Genomic DNA, 15,748 nt, shown 5'->3' on the forward strand with positions numbered 1-15,748 from the left:
GTGTGGCTGAAAAGGCCAATTCGGGAGTGACAATCCCTTCCACACCGGGAGCAAGTGCAGTCTGTCCCTGGTCTGTCTTCCTGGCTATGGGCCTTCCTTCTTTACCTCTTTGCCTCAGTCTGTTGGCCAAGTGTCTCTTCAAACTGGGAAAGGCCATGCAGCACAGCCTGTCTCCAAGCGGGCTGCTCAGAGGCCAAGGTTTCCCACTTGTTGAGGTCCACTCCTAAGGCCTTCAGATCCCTCTTGCAGATGTATCGCAGCTGTGGTCTACCTGTAGGGCACTTTCCTTGCACGAGTTCTCCGTAGAGAAGATCCTTTGGGATCCGGCCATCATCCATTCTCACAACATGACCGAGCCGACGCAGTCGTCTCTGTTTCAGCAGTGTGTACATGCTAGGGATTCCAGCACGTTCCAGGACTGTGTTGTTTGGAACTTTGTCCTGCCAGGTGATGCCGAGGATGCGTCGGAGGCAGCGCATGTGGAAAGCGTTCAGTTTCCTCTCCTGTTGTGAGCGAAGAGTCCATGACTCACTGCAGTACAGAAGTGTACTCAGGATGCAAGCTCTGTAGACCTGGATCTTGGTATGTTCCGTCAGCTTCTTGTTGGACCAGACTCTCTTTGTGAGTCTGGAAAATGTGATAGCTGCTTTACCGATGCGTTTGTTTAGCTCGGTATCAAGAGAAAGAGTGTCGGAGATCGTTGAGCCAAGGTACACAAAGTCATGGACAACCTCCAGTTCATGCACAGAGATTGTAATGCAGGGAGGTGAGTCCACATCCTGAACCATGACCTGTGTTTTCTTCAGGCTGATTGTCAGTCCAAAATCTTGGCAGGCCTTGCTAAAACGATCCATGAGCTGCTGGAGATCTTTGGCAGAGTGGGTAGTGACAGCTGCATCGTCGGCAAAGAGGAAGTCACGCAGACATTTCAGCTGGACTTTGGACTTTGCTCTCAGTCTGGAGAGGTTGAAGAGCTTTCCGTCTGATCTGGTCAGGAGATAGATGCCTTCTGTTGCAGTTCCAAAGGCATGCTTCAGCAGGACAGTGAAGAAAATCCCAAACAAGGTTGGTGCAAGAACACAACCCTGCTTCACTCCGCTTCGGATGTCAAAGGGGTCTGATGTGGAGCCATCAAAGACAACAGTGCCCTTCATATCCTTATGGAAAGATCTGATGATGCTGAGGAGCCTGGGTGGACATCCGATCTTGGGGAGAATCTTGAAGAGGCCGTCTCTGCTGACCAGGTCGAAAGCCTTCGTGAGATCTATGAAGGCTATAAAGAGTGGCTGTCGTTGTTCCCTGCATTTCTCCTGCAGTTGTCTAAGGGAGAATACCATATCAGTGGTGGACCTGTTGGCTCGGAATCCGCACTGCGATTCTGTATAAATGCTCTCTGCAAGTACCTGGAGCCTCTTTAGTGCAACTCAGGCAAACAGCTTTCCTACAGTGCTAAGGAGAGAGATGCCACGGTAGTTGTTGCAGTCACCCCTGTCACCTTTGTTCTTGTACAGCGTGATGATGTTTGCATCCCTCATGTCTTGAGGTACTCCACCTTCTCTCCAGCAGAGACAGAGGATTGAAGTAGCATTATGAAAAACCTCCTGCTATTTGCTCCTGCAGCACTTTAGGTAGTTTTTAATGCATTTCCAGTGTTAATATCAGTTAAGAACGAGAGGTGTCATTGGTGGGACTGGACTTCAGATAGCTGACTGAAAACAAAAGTCCTTTGTTCTCGTGTGATGTGATGCAGTGATATGAATGCACAAAGGTCATGTGACAGAGACCAGCTGGGCTAACCTGCAGCCCAACCCAGAGGTACGCAGAAGTAGTCACTTCACGTTTCTTTCCTCATCTGCTTGAGGATGGTAGAGAGGGTTGTGTGGACATATTCATTTTGGGGCGGGGGGGGGGCAGAGTAGATATGCATTGTGGGAAATTTTGTTTTTCTTCCAGGCTTGTTTTTAACCAGAGCTGACCTGGAGAAAGTGTGTTTGGTTGATGTTAGAATTGCCATGTCAGACATGTGGTTTGGAGGTGAAATGCAGGTGCTCGGCCTCTGAAGGAACCTTCACTTAAAGTTTGCAGTGTGCTTCTGGTTGGAACTTGCATTGAACACACTGAAGAGTTCAATTCCATTTGGCATTACATAACTAGGAATGTTTGTTTTATCAAATATAAATATTGTGAAATTGGGTGTGTTTCCTAAAGGTTCTACTTGTCCTTGGAAAGCATGTTGGGTTTAGGTATCACTGTCTGTTACCAGAGGGCACTCTGCTGTTCAAGGAGGGCTGTAATTCAGTGGTAAATATTTTGCAGCAGAAGATTCTAGGTCAATCCCTGGCATTGCTTGGTTGGGCTGGAAAATACTCTTGCCTGAAACCCTGAAGAACCATTTCCAGGCAGTGTGGAGAAAACAGGGAGCTAGAAGGACCAATTTAGCTGATAGCTTCCTAATTCTGAAGCTAATTTCAGGTACTCCTGAAACCTGCCTCGTTAAGGTGGAGAAAGGTATTTATGTGTAACCCTATCAGTGTTGTTATATTTTCTTAAAACACCTGTATGTTGCCACTTTGTACAAGTTAGAAATTGTTAGCAGGTGCTGATCTGACTAAAATTAACGACCTTCCTTTACAGCTGATTATTTTCTCATGCATTTAGGAGGGAAGTGAAAAACAAGTTGCTGAAACTGACAGCCTTGTCCTGCATTACACTGTCTTGTACTATGGAGAACTTGTACAGCACAGTGCCTGAGAGACCAAGTTATGAATCAGGAAGCCCCCAGTTCAGATTTTACCTCTATCATAAATGCATTGTGGCCTTGGAGAAGCCAACCGCTCAGAGCCTCAGCCCTCTTGCAAGAATGGGGATAATATTACTTACTTTACTTGTTGTTGTAAGGACATCAAGATAATTCACATGAAGCCCCTCGCCTACTCAGAAGGGACTGAAACAGCCCAGTTGTAACTCCCTGTGCGGCAATGTCGCAGTGGTAACGCAACTTCTGCTGTATCCCATGGTTGAGATTTGGCATGTTGAAACCGCTTAGAGGTAAGCAGCCACCCTGGGTTGGCTCAGGCCTGCACCAGCTCTATAGTTGTGTAAGTCTGTGTTGACCCATGAAGGTGGATCAGACTGGGGAAGGGGGTTAGAATTCTGTGGGTGCCACTACTGCTGAAACTATCCCCCTACCTGGGCCCAATCTGTCTTCCTCCCTGCTCCATCTCATCCTCATTCCACCTACCTGCCTGCCTCCCAACCTCTGTGCTGTCTTACCTACTCCAGCAGGTGTCTAGCATGAAAGTACAAATATAATGTATTGTAATTCACCTGAATGTAAGTATCATATTAGCATGTGGAACACTTAGCTTTGTTTAGAGTTAAATTTGTTTAGTAAAAGTATATAAAATGGGCTGCTTGGTTATTAAGTAAATTGTAGAGTACAAGCAGTAAAGATGTCATGTTTAAATCTCTACTGACCTCACATGTGTGCACACAGCAGTTTTGCAATGGTGGTGTGACCCCTCCTTGTGAAAATATATTGTGATGAGTGCGGCTGAATTATCAGACTTCCTGCTAGGCAGTTCTCAAAGCAGGTTTTAATCTGCTGATTTGTTCACATCCTCTACAACAGGAGAATTACATCAGCATGAGGAGGTACAAGTTTTTGTTGTTTTCGAAGATAGGAAAAGAGATGGAAAGGGATGATTTCCCTTAAAGTGAAAGTTTAGGTATTGTAACCCCTGTTAAAGAACAGTAAAGGCATCAACAATGCATAGAGACAAGAAACAAAATTGTGTGTGGTCTGGTTTTTGTTTATTGAAGTATGAATATGACAGTAGCAGGGTTTGGTTGAACTATTTCTGTCTTTCATATGCTGCCTAACCTTTATATGCGAGTTCTATATTCTGTGTCATGTATACTATGTACAAACCATAAAAATACCAAATAGGGGTAGTAATCCACTTTTTGTTCCTACAGACCCAAACTGTGGGTTGACGTGCTGTGGAGGAGAGTTTAACTGAAAAGTTTAAGAATTTACACCAAATAATTCCAGGGACAGAAATTATCAGTACCTTAGAAATGAATGTGTTCATTACAAGATGTAGGAGTGGAATACCGTTCCCTTTCTTATTATTTTTGCATGTCTTATAGGCAAGTCTGTACTTTTTTTTTTTGGTTCAACTTTTTCTTTAAAAAAGCAGTTTCACATGGATTTAAGAGTCAAACGGGGAAGTGAAAGAATTGCGTGCAAACAACAAACAGCAGAACGTTGCTTTAATTCTCACCCACAATCACTCAATTTACATTAATCCAAAAGTGCACTCTTAACATGTTTTTCCTTATGAATCTTATGGCCCAAACCTATCATTTTCTGGTGCACAAGATGCAGGACTGCTGGTGCAGTGCCTGCTGCATCCTGTGTACCAGAAGGGGACCAGGCCAGCCAGGAGAGGTAAGTAAAAAGAAATTTTATTTACCTCTACAGCCAGTGCAGGGTCCCCTATGGTCCTATTCAGATCTACATGAGCTCTTTTTCTGGCATAGATCTGTACCACTGCAGGATGTATGACAGGCTCGGGACAGGGATGTAGGATTCAGTGGCTACTAGTACCACCAAGATTACGCCATCCTGGCCCAATCCCAAGCCCAATCTCTACCCCACTGTTAGCAAAACCATGCTGGTGACTAGTCTGCAGGGCACCACTAGTGGCACACAGTCTTCCAGCCTTTGTACTGGCAGCACTCCACAGACTGGCAGAGAGGCTGCCACAACAGCATACCATATAGATAGGATTGGGATGTCAGTATATCCCATTAGCAGGCCAATCCTAGTAATGTGGGCTACCACTGCAACTAGCAATCCAGCAGCTGGTCCGCTTTATAGCCATCATAAACTGCAATCTGGAAATGCACATAGCCTCGAGCTTCTGGACCCCTGCCAGATAGTCCATGGCGACTCAGCCTGCAATGACAGGAAGCAGAGCACTTGCTGATGAAGATGAGTTGGTGACAGGGGCATAATGTGGTGGGTGGGAGGGTGGAATGGGGGAAGGATGGAAGGAAGGAGGGGATGGCACCCAGCACCCAGCATGAGTGACTTGCACCAAATTCTATCACCTCTGGTGGAAGCTGATATATCTCTTTTGTCTCTCTGGACTTGCTCTAGCTAAAGAGCTGGCGTAAGTGCAAGTTGCTCCAAGGAGACCTACTGGTGATTAGGAGGCTTATGTGCAGGTAAGGGAAAATATGTCTCCTGATCAGTCTCTCCCCACCACTGCAGCATGCAGCACAACCTTTTTTGGCGCAGCTGCATGCTGTGGTGGGAAAAACCATAGGATTGGGTTGCCAACCTTTTGAAGGTTTAAATGTGTGTTCTCTTTCCATACATTATTCACTGTACCTGAACACAGTGTGTAAGTTTAGTCTTTTTTGCTTTCTGTGCTTACTGAATTAAGCATGCATTCCATATGTGCCCTTATAAATGGATGCCATACTTTTAGAGAGTGAATATTTCTAAGTATGAGTTTGGTACTCTTTTATCTGTTGACTCAAGGTGTCTTGCCCGGATAAATACTGCAATTGGTAAACAGCATAAAAGCGCAACTGTCGGTATTACTGATGTACATGTAAAATGTACACCTTGATAGCCTTGTGGTTTTCAGAATGCTAGTCCAGAGTGGTGAGTTCTGGACAAAAGTATTTTAAATCCAAAGACAGAAAATCCTGCAAGATTGTTTAACTTCAGTGGGGTCTACGCTAGGGCCCCATAGTATCCAACCTGCCAGCACTGATGCAGCTGTGCCAGTGGGGCATACACAGCATCCTGCGGTGGAGAGGCAGTCATGGAAGCCTCTTCAAGGTAAGGGAATGTTTGTTCTCGTACCTCAGGGCTACATTGCAGCTGCACCAGCACTGGAAAGTTGGATAGGAGTGGGCCCTTAGTTCATAATTGAGGCCTATATTGTAAATGTTCCTGTGTATGACTGTGGACAAAATTGTAATCATCTCTTGCAGTAGGTGCTAGGATGTTATAAGGCAGAGTGTGCAAGGAAAACCATTGCAGCTTTATCATCTCTCCAGTAAAGTTACAACCTCTGAAGAAAGAGAGAAATTGTGTAAGCTCTTGTAGAAAGGTTTTTAAATATGTTTCAGGATTGGGATAATATAGAACTCCTTTTAAGATGTCGCAGTTTGGAGTTGGAAAATATGAACTTTCGAATTGGTTACATTATGTCCAACTGAAACTTGACATACAGCTTTCTTGGCTGTTTTTTTCTGAATTTTTTGAAACACTTGAAGCAATTACTAATAGACAAGACTGATTGAAAGAGCAGGAAGAAAATATAAGATGTTCTGGTGGATGGAAAGCCAAGATAAGAAAAATCTGCTCATGTGATATTGCTGTTCCTTCATGGGCAGGTGATCTGTTTTTTGTATGATGGTTTTGTAGGCAGTGGAGCTGAAAGCTAAAACAGAAGCATGAAATGTTACTGTGTGTATTGTTTGAAACAATTTTTTTATTTAATGCTGAAACAATATACAACAGAAACAAACGCCAGAATCTGAGAATTCAATAATGTTTCTGGATGATCCTGTGGTTTTGCTTCTTTGGAAGCAGTAGGTATGACAGTAGACTCTTTCAGTGATTGATTGTGTATCTGAGGAAAATGGCAGCATGCATAGAAAAGAAACAGTTTTTAAAAGTAAATGATGACTGGCAGTGCTGTGTGTGAGTTGTACTGATAGTGGAAGTGAAGAGCTCAATCTTACTTACATTTGATAGAATAGCACCTAGTGTGAGCCTGCTAATCTCACACTGACACATTTACTTTTTTATAAATCAGAAGGGCTTTCTAGGAATTTGGACTCCCATGTACATGCTGAGGTCAAATGCTGAAAACATGTCAACACTACAGCATATGAAAATGCTATTGCGATAACTGGAATTAATGCAGTGAAGAACCGCATGCACTGCAGCCGTGGTTGGTTTATAGAAATTCTGTTATGGTTCCTTTAACAGACTGTGTTCAGACATAATGTGAAACTGCAACCTCAGTATCTGCTAGGGTTAGGTTCCTGGAAAACCTAGTGGATGCTGAATTATTGAGCCTAAGGGGAAAATGGGGTTAGGTTCCAGGGGATCCTCTTCACCATACATTCTATGAACTTTATGAACCTGAATCTTAAGTCAAAGTTTATGGCCCTGGATGATAGCAAGGGCTCATCAACATCTGGTGCTTCTTCCTCTGTTTTGGATATTCCTTGATGCCTTGAAGGTTGTGGCAATGGTGATTTCTCCCTGCTAGCTATCCCTCAAAAACTGCAAGGTTGAAGGTTGCTGGCCAAACAACAAGGCCTCAGAGTTCAGCTGTGGGGAGGAGATTGCTTCACCCATTCTCCTCCTCCACCTGTTTCTTGGCTCCTTCTCTGGGCTTGTCCCAGCCCCAGGGCAGCCCTCAGGTGGTCTTCCAGACTACCTATCATTGACCTGTCATCATCATTAGGATTGTGAAGGTTCAACTGGAGTCCCCAAGATGGTGGTACAAGTCTGGAAGTGGACACAAATGTGTCCAACATTCTCCATGTGCCAATACCAGTGCCCATTTGATGTGGAAAAATTGACCCTATCCAGACAGCTTTTAGCTTACACTGGTACAGTATTCACAGATAATGAGAACAGAGTTGCAGATAACAAGAAATAGGTGGCAGTTCTGCCATTCACAGATAATCAAATTCTCATATATAGTGAACTGACTGTATGGTTAACATTAAGTCATGGTTTAACTAATATCTGAACCGCAGCCTACCATAAATAGTGGTTTATTTCATGCCAAAAAAAGCAGGAGCTGAAACTATGATTGGAAGTTGGACTGTAAACCACAAGTTTGTTTTGTGCAATTTCCCATTATGTCTGAATTTGCAAACCATGGATCAACCAGATCCATGGCCACTGCCCCACCTCTTGAGTGGGCACTATAGAAGTGGTGCCCAGTCCTATCCAACTTTCCAGTGCTGATACAGCTGTGCCCAGGGAATGCTTTGCTGTGGGGGAGGGAAAGTCACACAGGCCTCCTACTCCATGGAAAGGAAACATTTGTTCCCTTACCTCAGGGCTGCGTTGTGACTCCACCAGCACTGGAAAGTTAGATAGGATTTGATCCTCTCCTGAAGCCTGAGCAGATGGGAAAGTAAAGCAGACCAGCACATTTAAACCATGGGTTGCCTGTTACACAGCTGGAAACTCAACTGATGTGAGTTCTTAACTGGTTAACACAAACCTTGGTTTTCAATTACAGATAGGACATCAATATCCACTGATTTGACTCACCACTGTTGGAGTCCACCTTTAAATGCCTTGTAGCAAGGGGGAAAAAGCACCAAAATCCCATTTCCTACCTTTGCACTGTTAAATAATTATAATTTCATTCCATTAGATTCTATTATTCACCCAATCTAGTGACTGAATGTGGTATAGCATCTATACCATTGATTTTGGAGTGGCAATGGAGGAGCAAGCAACCTAGAAATAGGTCTTTAAAGCTATTTTTCCACTGATTTGGTATCCACTGATTTTTTTTTTTATCCTCTGGGGTTCCATTCTGGAACAAGGCAGTGGATAACAAGGCATGACTTGTACAGTGAACCCTCAATTTAAGAGACTTTGGAAGCAATAGACACTTTCTGTTTCATTAAAAATTAACCACATACATTTTGCACTTGCACATCTCCATTGACTTGCACATCTCCATTGACTTCAATACATTCTGATTTGATGGATTTTGGCATTAATGGATGTCCCTTCTCCCCATTAGTCCATTAAATTGAGGGCTTCTTGTATGCTTAAAACTAGTCAGTGTCTCTTTTTATTAAAGACAGTGGTGCAGAACTTAGGTACCCACTAAATTTTCTAGCAACCAACTTGGAAGAAGGGAAAGATAGAGTCCCAAGTGTGCTAGTGAAAGGAACCTGCTCTTGCTGTTTTGTTCTGGTCTTTTTTTTTTTCCCCTGCAGTATGAATCAATCTGAGGATGAATCTGCACATTATCAGAAAGTGCCAAAAGGAAGTGGGTTGTGCTTCCTCTTTTTGTGCTGAGGCATGATGTTAAGGGAGAATCCTGCAGGGAGACATATGAGAATTTTCTTCTGTACCTGGGGCTGCAGACAAAGCATTACTTTAGAAGCAAGGATCACTCACTCTTCCTCTTTTGGTTCTTTAGGCAGTGTCTGAAGCCATCCTCAGTATGTGTTCATTTGATTACATTGGAATCAATTTAGAATTTACATTGGAATCAGCTTGGCTGTACTTGTCGTAAGAGGCGACTGAACAGCCACCGGGTAGATGGGACTCGTTAGCCTGGGAAGGCAGCTCATCTGAGAGAAGGAAAACTCTGATCCCAAACCTCCGCTGCCTTGCGGCTACATCCAGTTATGGAAAAGGTTTCAGGAGTCAACCTCGAGGCAAAATCCGGAGCCGGAGTCCCTGAGGCAGTTCATGGCTGAACACAGTCACGTTCTGGCAACTCCTGCGACGCCGCTGGAACCAACCATATTGGCTTCTGCCTTTCCATTGGACCATTTCAGTGACGTGGAGAGGGGGGATTTGCTGCATGGGTAACAGTCTATCCTCCATATCTACTTTACCCAGGCTTCGCGCACTGGAGAGGACATTCTGTTCCAGAACACTACTCAGAGTGCGATACCATAGTCTTCTGAGACTGAAGGATGCCGACAAAAAAAAAAGCTTAGATTACGAGGGACGCCCAGAAAGTAATGCACCACATTTTTTCTCTTCAACAATTATTTATTGAACACAATGAAACTTACACACAAGAAAGAATGATGTTTCTTCTACACTCCCTATTTTTCCACGTAATCTCCGTCCAGTTCTATGGCCTTCCTCCAGCGAGACACAAGGGCATGTATGCCCTGTCGGTACCACTCCTTGTTCTGGTCACGAAGCCATTTCTGCACTGTGCGAATCACCTCTTCATCATCCTCAAAATGTCTTCCGCGAATGGCATCCTTTAATGGCCCAAACAAGTGGAAGTCTGAGGGAGCTAGGTCAGGGCTGTAGGGTGGATGGGGTAACACAGTCCAACCCTGTTTAGTGATGTATTCCGAAGTCCTCAAACTTGTGTGAGGCCGAGTGTTATCATGTTGAATCAAACATTCACCTGGGTTGTTATGGCGCCAAAGTCGCTGGAAGCGTTTCTTGAGTTTGGTTAATGTCTTCACATAAGCTTCAGAATTAATGGTGCTGCCTCTTGGCATCACATCAATGAGTATGATGCCCTCACAGTCCCAAAACCAGTGATCATGACCTTACCGGCGGAAGCAGTTGCTTTGAATTTTTTCTTCTGTGGAGATTGAGGATGACGCCATTCCATCGACTGTCGTTTTGTTTCGGGCTCAAAATGGTGAACCCAGGTTTCATCACCTGTCACAATCCTGGACAAGAACGCTTCCCCCTCATCTTCAAAATGTTTCAGCAACTCAGAAGAAATGTTTTTTCTGAGAGATTTGTGGTCCACCGTAAGACAGCGCGGAACCCATCGTGCACACACTTTTGAGTAATCAAGAGCACGGATGATTGCATCCACACTTCCTTTGCTGATTGACAGCTTCAGCGCCAACTGCCTAGTCATTATGCGTCGGTCCTCGCGAATGAGCACATCAGCAAGCTGCATCTTGTCAGGTGTGACAGCCGTGGATGGCCTCCCCGAACGCTGCAAATCTTGGAGCTCTGCCGAACCGCCTTCTAATGGCCTCACCCTCTGTGCCCAGCGACTAAGCGTACTTCTGTCGACTGCAGATTCTCCATAAACTGTACACAAACGTTTGGGAATGTTCCCAACAGTTTCTTTCTCCGCAGTGAGAAATTCAATGACGACACGCTGCTTGTAACGTACATCACTTACAGACGCCATTTCGAAACACTGCTGCAGCTACGCTATCTGTCTGAAGAAACCAAAAATTTGTGTGTGCACTCCTGAAAATTCAAATAATGTATATCTAAAGTTTCGCATTCGTACCATTACTGTAGGCTGAGAAAAAAAATGTGGTGCATTACTTTCTGGGCGACCCTCGTACATTGGAAGCACCGTGCCAGAGAACTATTGTTAGAGCAGGTTGTGCACACTGTCAATACTAATTAGACGTTTTGCCTGGCTTGCACCCTGATCCTAATGGGAGTGAGTCCCTTCAATTTCGGTGGGGATAACTTTCAGGTGTGTGAGCCCTAGAATTGTGTTTCTTAATCAGTGGTTCTCTCTGAGTGATATTTCAAGTGCAGTTTGTGATATGACATGATTTGTGTCTTCTGTACTAGGAGAAAAATCCCACTGCATGAAGACAGAGCCCTCAAGTTTACATTTGGATCACAGCCCTAAGTCTTAAACAAATTCCATGAATTAAGTGAGCTTCCCAGCTAATGTACTTATGATTAGAATAATGTATTAGTGTAAAAAAATGCCGTAGCCTTTCATGTAACCCAGGAGTGCCCAACCTGGGGCCTGGCCCTGGCCCTGGGGCCACTTGCGGCCCTCAAGGCCTCTCAATGCGGCCCTCAGGGAGCTCCCAGTCTCCAGTGAGCCTCTGGCCCTCCAGAGATTTGTTGGAGCCCACACTGGCCTGACGCAACTGCTCTCAGTTTGAGGGAGACAGTTTGACCTCTCACGTGAGCTGTGGGATGAGGGCTCCTTCCACTGCTTGCTGTTTCACATCTGTGATGCAGTAGCGGCACCAAAGGAAAGGCCAGCCTTGCTTTGTGCAAGGCCTTTTATAGGCCTTGAGCTATTGCAAGACTTTCATTCATTCATACAAGTTCATCTTTAATACATTCATTTATGTAAACTTATGTAAATTTATTCAAATTTTAAATGTAAATGAATTTTTCCCCCCCGGCCCCTGACACAGTGTCTGAGAGACAATGTGGCCCTCCTGCCAAAAACTTTGGACACCCCTGATGTAACCCGTGGTAAAAATGACATTTGGGGAAATGTTACAGACCTGTGCTTTTAAGAAGCTGATATGTATTTTTTTTTTTTTTACAATGTTAGTCCATGGGACTTACTCCTGGGTAAGTGTGGGTAGGACTGTTAAATTTTCCTGCTTGATGGTGTCATTTCTGGTCATGATATCACTTCTGGTGGGTCCTCACAGATTCTCTTTCTAAAAAGTGGATCCTGGTGCTAAGTGTGTGAGAAACACTGGTGTAGAGGGATGTGGTGGCACTGCATGGTGGGTTAAACCACTGAGCCAACGAGCCTGTTGACTGCAAGGTTGGCAGTTCCAAACCGTGAGACAGGGTGAGCTTCCATTGCTTGTCCCATCTCCTGCCAGCCTAGCATTCGAAAGCATGTAAAAATGTGAGTAGATAAATAGGTACCACCTCGGTGGGAAGGTAACAGCGTTCTGTGCACTTAGGTGTCTAGTCATGCTGGCCACATGACCATGGAAACTTTCTGGCTCTTTGGCTTAAAAACAAGATTAGCACCACCCCTAGATTTGGACATGACTAGGCTTAACGCCGGGGGGGGGGGGGGTCCTTTACCTAGTGATTTGTTGAGATGGCTTTTAGATTCCGAAAGTAGACAGTGAATGTAATACAGTATTGCTTTACTAAAGATATTTGGCTGTAGTTCCTTCATTGTGTGCTTTGTGTTCTCTATTATAGAACATAAAGGACACTTTGTTATAAGCTGTTCAGATTTGCCTGATGCTTCTTTCTGTTATGGAATTATCTATTATAGATATGAATAAAAAACAACTGGTTTAATTGTTTAAAAGGCAAAATATTCTAATAAAGAATTATTATGGTGTTCTGTTACTTCATTGTAACAAGACTATAATGCCATAAAAATGTATACCATGTTGTTTTCCATTATAGGCAGCCCACATCTTATAGAATCAGAGTTGGAAGATACCCACAAGGTCATCCAATCCAACCTTTGCCTGTAGCAGGAAATTCTCCTGGAGTAGGGATGTCAAACTTGTTTCGTAGAGCAGACCAAATAGCATTCATGGCACCTGCTGACACATTCAACTGCAACCACAGGGATTACTGGAACATCACATTCATCTTTCTCAAGATCAGTCATGGCAGAGAGTGGTGGCAATAGTTCCAGAACCCACACTGGCCAGTCTATAGAGCTGCTCTGTAACCATTCACCCACAACAGGAGATATCCAAAGAGTACCTCATGGGACATTGAGCTTCCTGCAGCACCACAAAGTGGTACACTTGGCTATGAGTCTGTAGCATATTGAGCAGACAGAAAGAGCACTTGAAGGGCCAATCGCTTGGAGGTGACTTGGGGCACAATCCTATGCATGTCTACTGAGAAGTAAGCCCTGTTGCGTTCAGTGGGACTTACTCCCAGGAAGGTGTAGATAGGATTGCAGCCTTAGGCACCCTATTGCGACAGCGCACGCACACACTGTTCCCTTTGCATCAGTGCTGGTGCCTGTTGCACAGTAGCCCTGCCGTAGCTGTCATTGTGCAGACTTCTGTCTCTCCCTCCCAACTGCCTGCCTTTGTACATCATGGCAGCAGACCAACTTGTGCCCAGCAATCTGCTCCCCCCCCCACACTGGAGCAAGTCACAGCTGGCCACTCAGTCATCTGAGTTCTGGTCTAGGAAAGGGGTTGGAGGGAGTTAAGATTTTCTAGTGTTTTCCCCGCCCATAGGATTTTTGATTTCTACAACAGCTCCAACACTGGTGTAATGTTGCCCTGATGTTTCTGGTGTGTCAGAAAGGAGTTTAGGATATGTCATAAGTCTATTCCTCCACATTTTGCCCATGTCACAACCCTGTTTTTAGGTTTATGTGGCTGTAGCTGCAGCAGTGTTGGAAGTATGTTGTGTTATGCTGGTGTTTGTGGGACATCTGTGGGGCATGGGGGCTACAATAGCAGAACTGCAGCAGCGCTGACAGAGTTGTCATTTCACCAGCTTCCAAAGGCATGTGCCACATCCTGTGCTGCTCAGAATGACGTTTCTAAGTTAAAGGTTTGGGTTGCCCATTCCTCTGAGAATACTCTTGCAGTGGGTTTTTAAATGCAAATGTTAGCACAGTTATATTGCTTTTATAAGTCTAGGACATGAGACTCCTTTCCTGTGCCAGTTTGAAACCACCAGTTGGCCTGTTTGGGGCCTTGTAATACTTCTAGACAGACCTTAGAAAAAGGAAGAGCATACAAATGTGAAATAATAAACAAGTTGCTATATAAATTGATTATTTGCAGAGCAATAAATCCTTTGAAACTAATCTGTTTTCCATAGACATAGTTCATGCAGAATACAGGGGCTGCATGGAACTCAACAATGAAATTGATCTCATAGAAGAAAAAACGCTGCATGGGTGCAAGGTGTCTAGATGTAAAAGCATTTTTCTTTGTTCTCTTTAACCCTTTTCTGTCCAATTGGGAAAGTTGCAGACAATGAAATTAGGTACAGACAACTGAAGCAGATCACATTGTTTCATTTGTTTATTGCACTTTTTATAGTGTCTTTCTGATAATATTGTTTTACTTTTTATGTAGGGTTTAGTTGTTGTCTTACTCTAACTTTGAGTACTGCTATAATGTGTGACTTCTGAGTGAAAAACCACTTGCAGGGTTCTTTTGTTACCCATTTACAGCTCAGTTCTACCCCCCCCCCCCGCTGGTGCTGCCATGCCTAAATGGAGTGTGCTGTATCCATCAGGGGTGTTGGTGATGGAGGACCAGGAGGTTTTGGAGGGGAAAGGGGATTTAAATCCCCTTACACTTCCCTAAGCCTCCCACTGTACAGTGGTTTTCCTTGGATCCTGGAGACACTGCACCACCAATTTTGCTGGTGTAAGTCCACGGAGACAAAGGGGATGGATAGGATCCAGTGCATGCCGTTGCTGCCCAATCTATACCCCCACAGGCTCCCCACCCCCATTCCATTTCCTCTTTGCCCAGTTATGCCCCTTCCCTCCCCTGTTCCACTTTACCCTGCCGTCTTACCTGCCTTGGTGAATCCTCTGGGATCCACTGAAGCAGGCAGGTAGGTTCCTGACTTACTGCTGGTGCTCCTGCAGCATGCTACTCTCCTTACTGCCAGAGAGCTCTTTACAGCTGCTTTTTAGCAGTTACCAACATTGGAACATGCATTTTGTCAATAGCTGGGCTCAGTAGGATAGGACCATAAACCTTATGATTTATAAGAATATCTTTACCAATTGTTCACCTGTAAGACATACAGCTGTAGGAACCTATTGGTTATCTGTTAGTTGTCTTAATAAAATTCCCACAGACCTGAATTTAGGACTTCACTCATACCCTGCTCTTTGAAAGAAATGTTGGCTTATGAAAATTAGAGCTGAAATTAATTTGTACAAAGAAAATGGGTTCTTGCATTCAGGGCTGGCCTTAGGGTGATTCAACCAATTTCGCTCAATTGGGCCTTGTGTGTGTCAGGGTCTCTCACTGGAGCAGCAAGTGGAGCTCCAGCTGCTACAATTGAAGCTTGCCTGCCTGAGGATCTGATTGGCAAAAACAGGCTACCCAGAAACAGTTGGCAATGACATCATCACATCACTACCACCCACTTCTGTGTGCCATGCTTCACATAGCACCAGCAGCTTCTCTTGCTATTCCTTCTCCAGTATAAATTTCAGCTTTTTTTCACCCATATTTTAACTTCACTTTAAAGCAAAGAATTATTTTTTCCTGTTCACTTGTGCTGATGGCATTTGGTGAGTCTGTAAGACAAGAATAG

General features: G+C 44.4%; 1 protein-coding gene across 2 annotated transcripts in view; it reads left to right on the top strand.

Annotated features, from left to right (window-relative positions):
• Positions 1–15,748, top strand: part of CDC42SE2 (CDC42 small effector 2) — a 110,587-nt gene that overhangs the window by 46,447 nt on the left and 48,392 nt on the right. Inside the window, exon 1 of one of the 2 annotated variants that reach the window (XM_066615918.1) lies at positions 15,616–15,725. The exons of the other annotated variant lie outside the window; for it this stretch is intronic. The gene's annotated coding sequence lies outside the window, so the exon portion shown is untranslated. Of the gene's footprint in view, positions 1–15,615; positions 15,726–15,748 lie in introns of those variants that run through there. 2 annotated transcript variants of the gene reach the window in all.

The sequence above is a fragment of the Tiliqua scincoides genome, chromosome 2 (genome assembly GCF_035046505.1).
Source record: "Tiliqua scincoides isolate rTilSci1 chromosome 2, rTilSci1.hap2, whole genome shotgun sequence".
Taxonomy (NCBI): Eukaryota; Metazoa; Chordata; class Lepidosauria; order Squamata; family Scincidae; genus Tiliqua; species Tiliqua scincoides.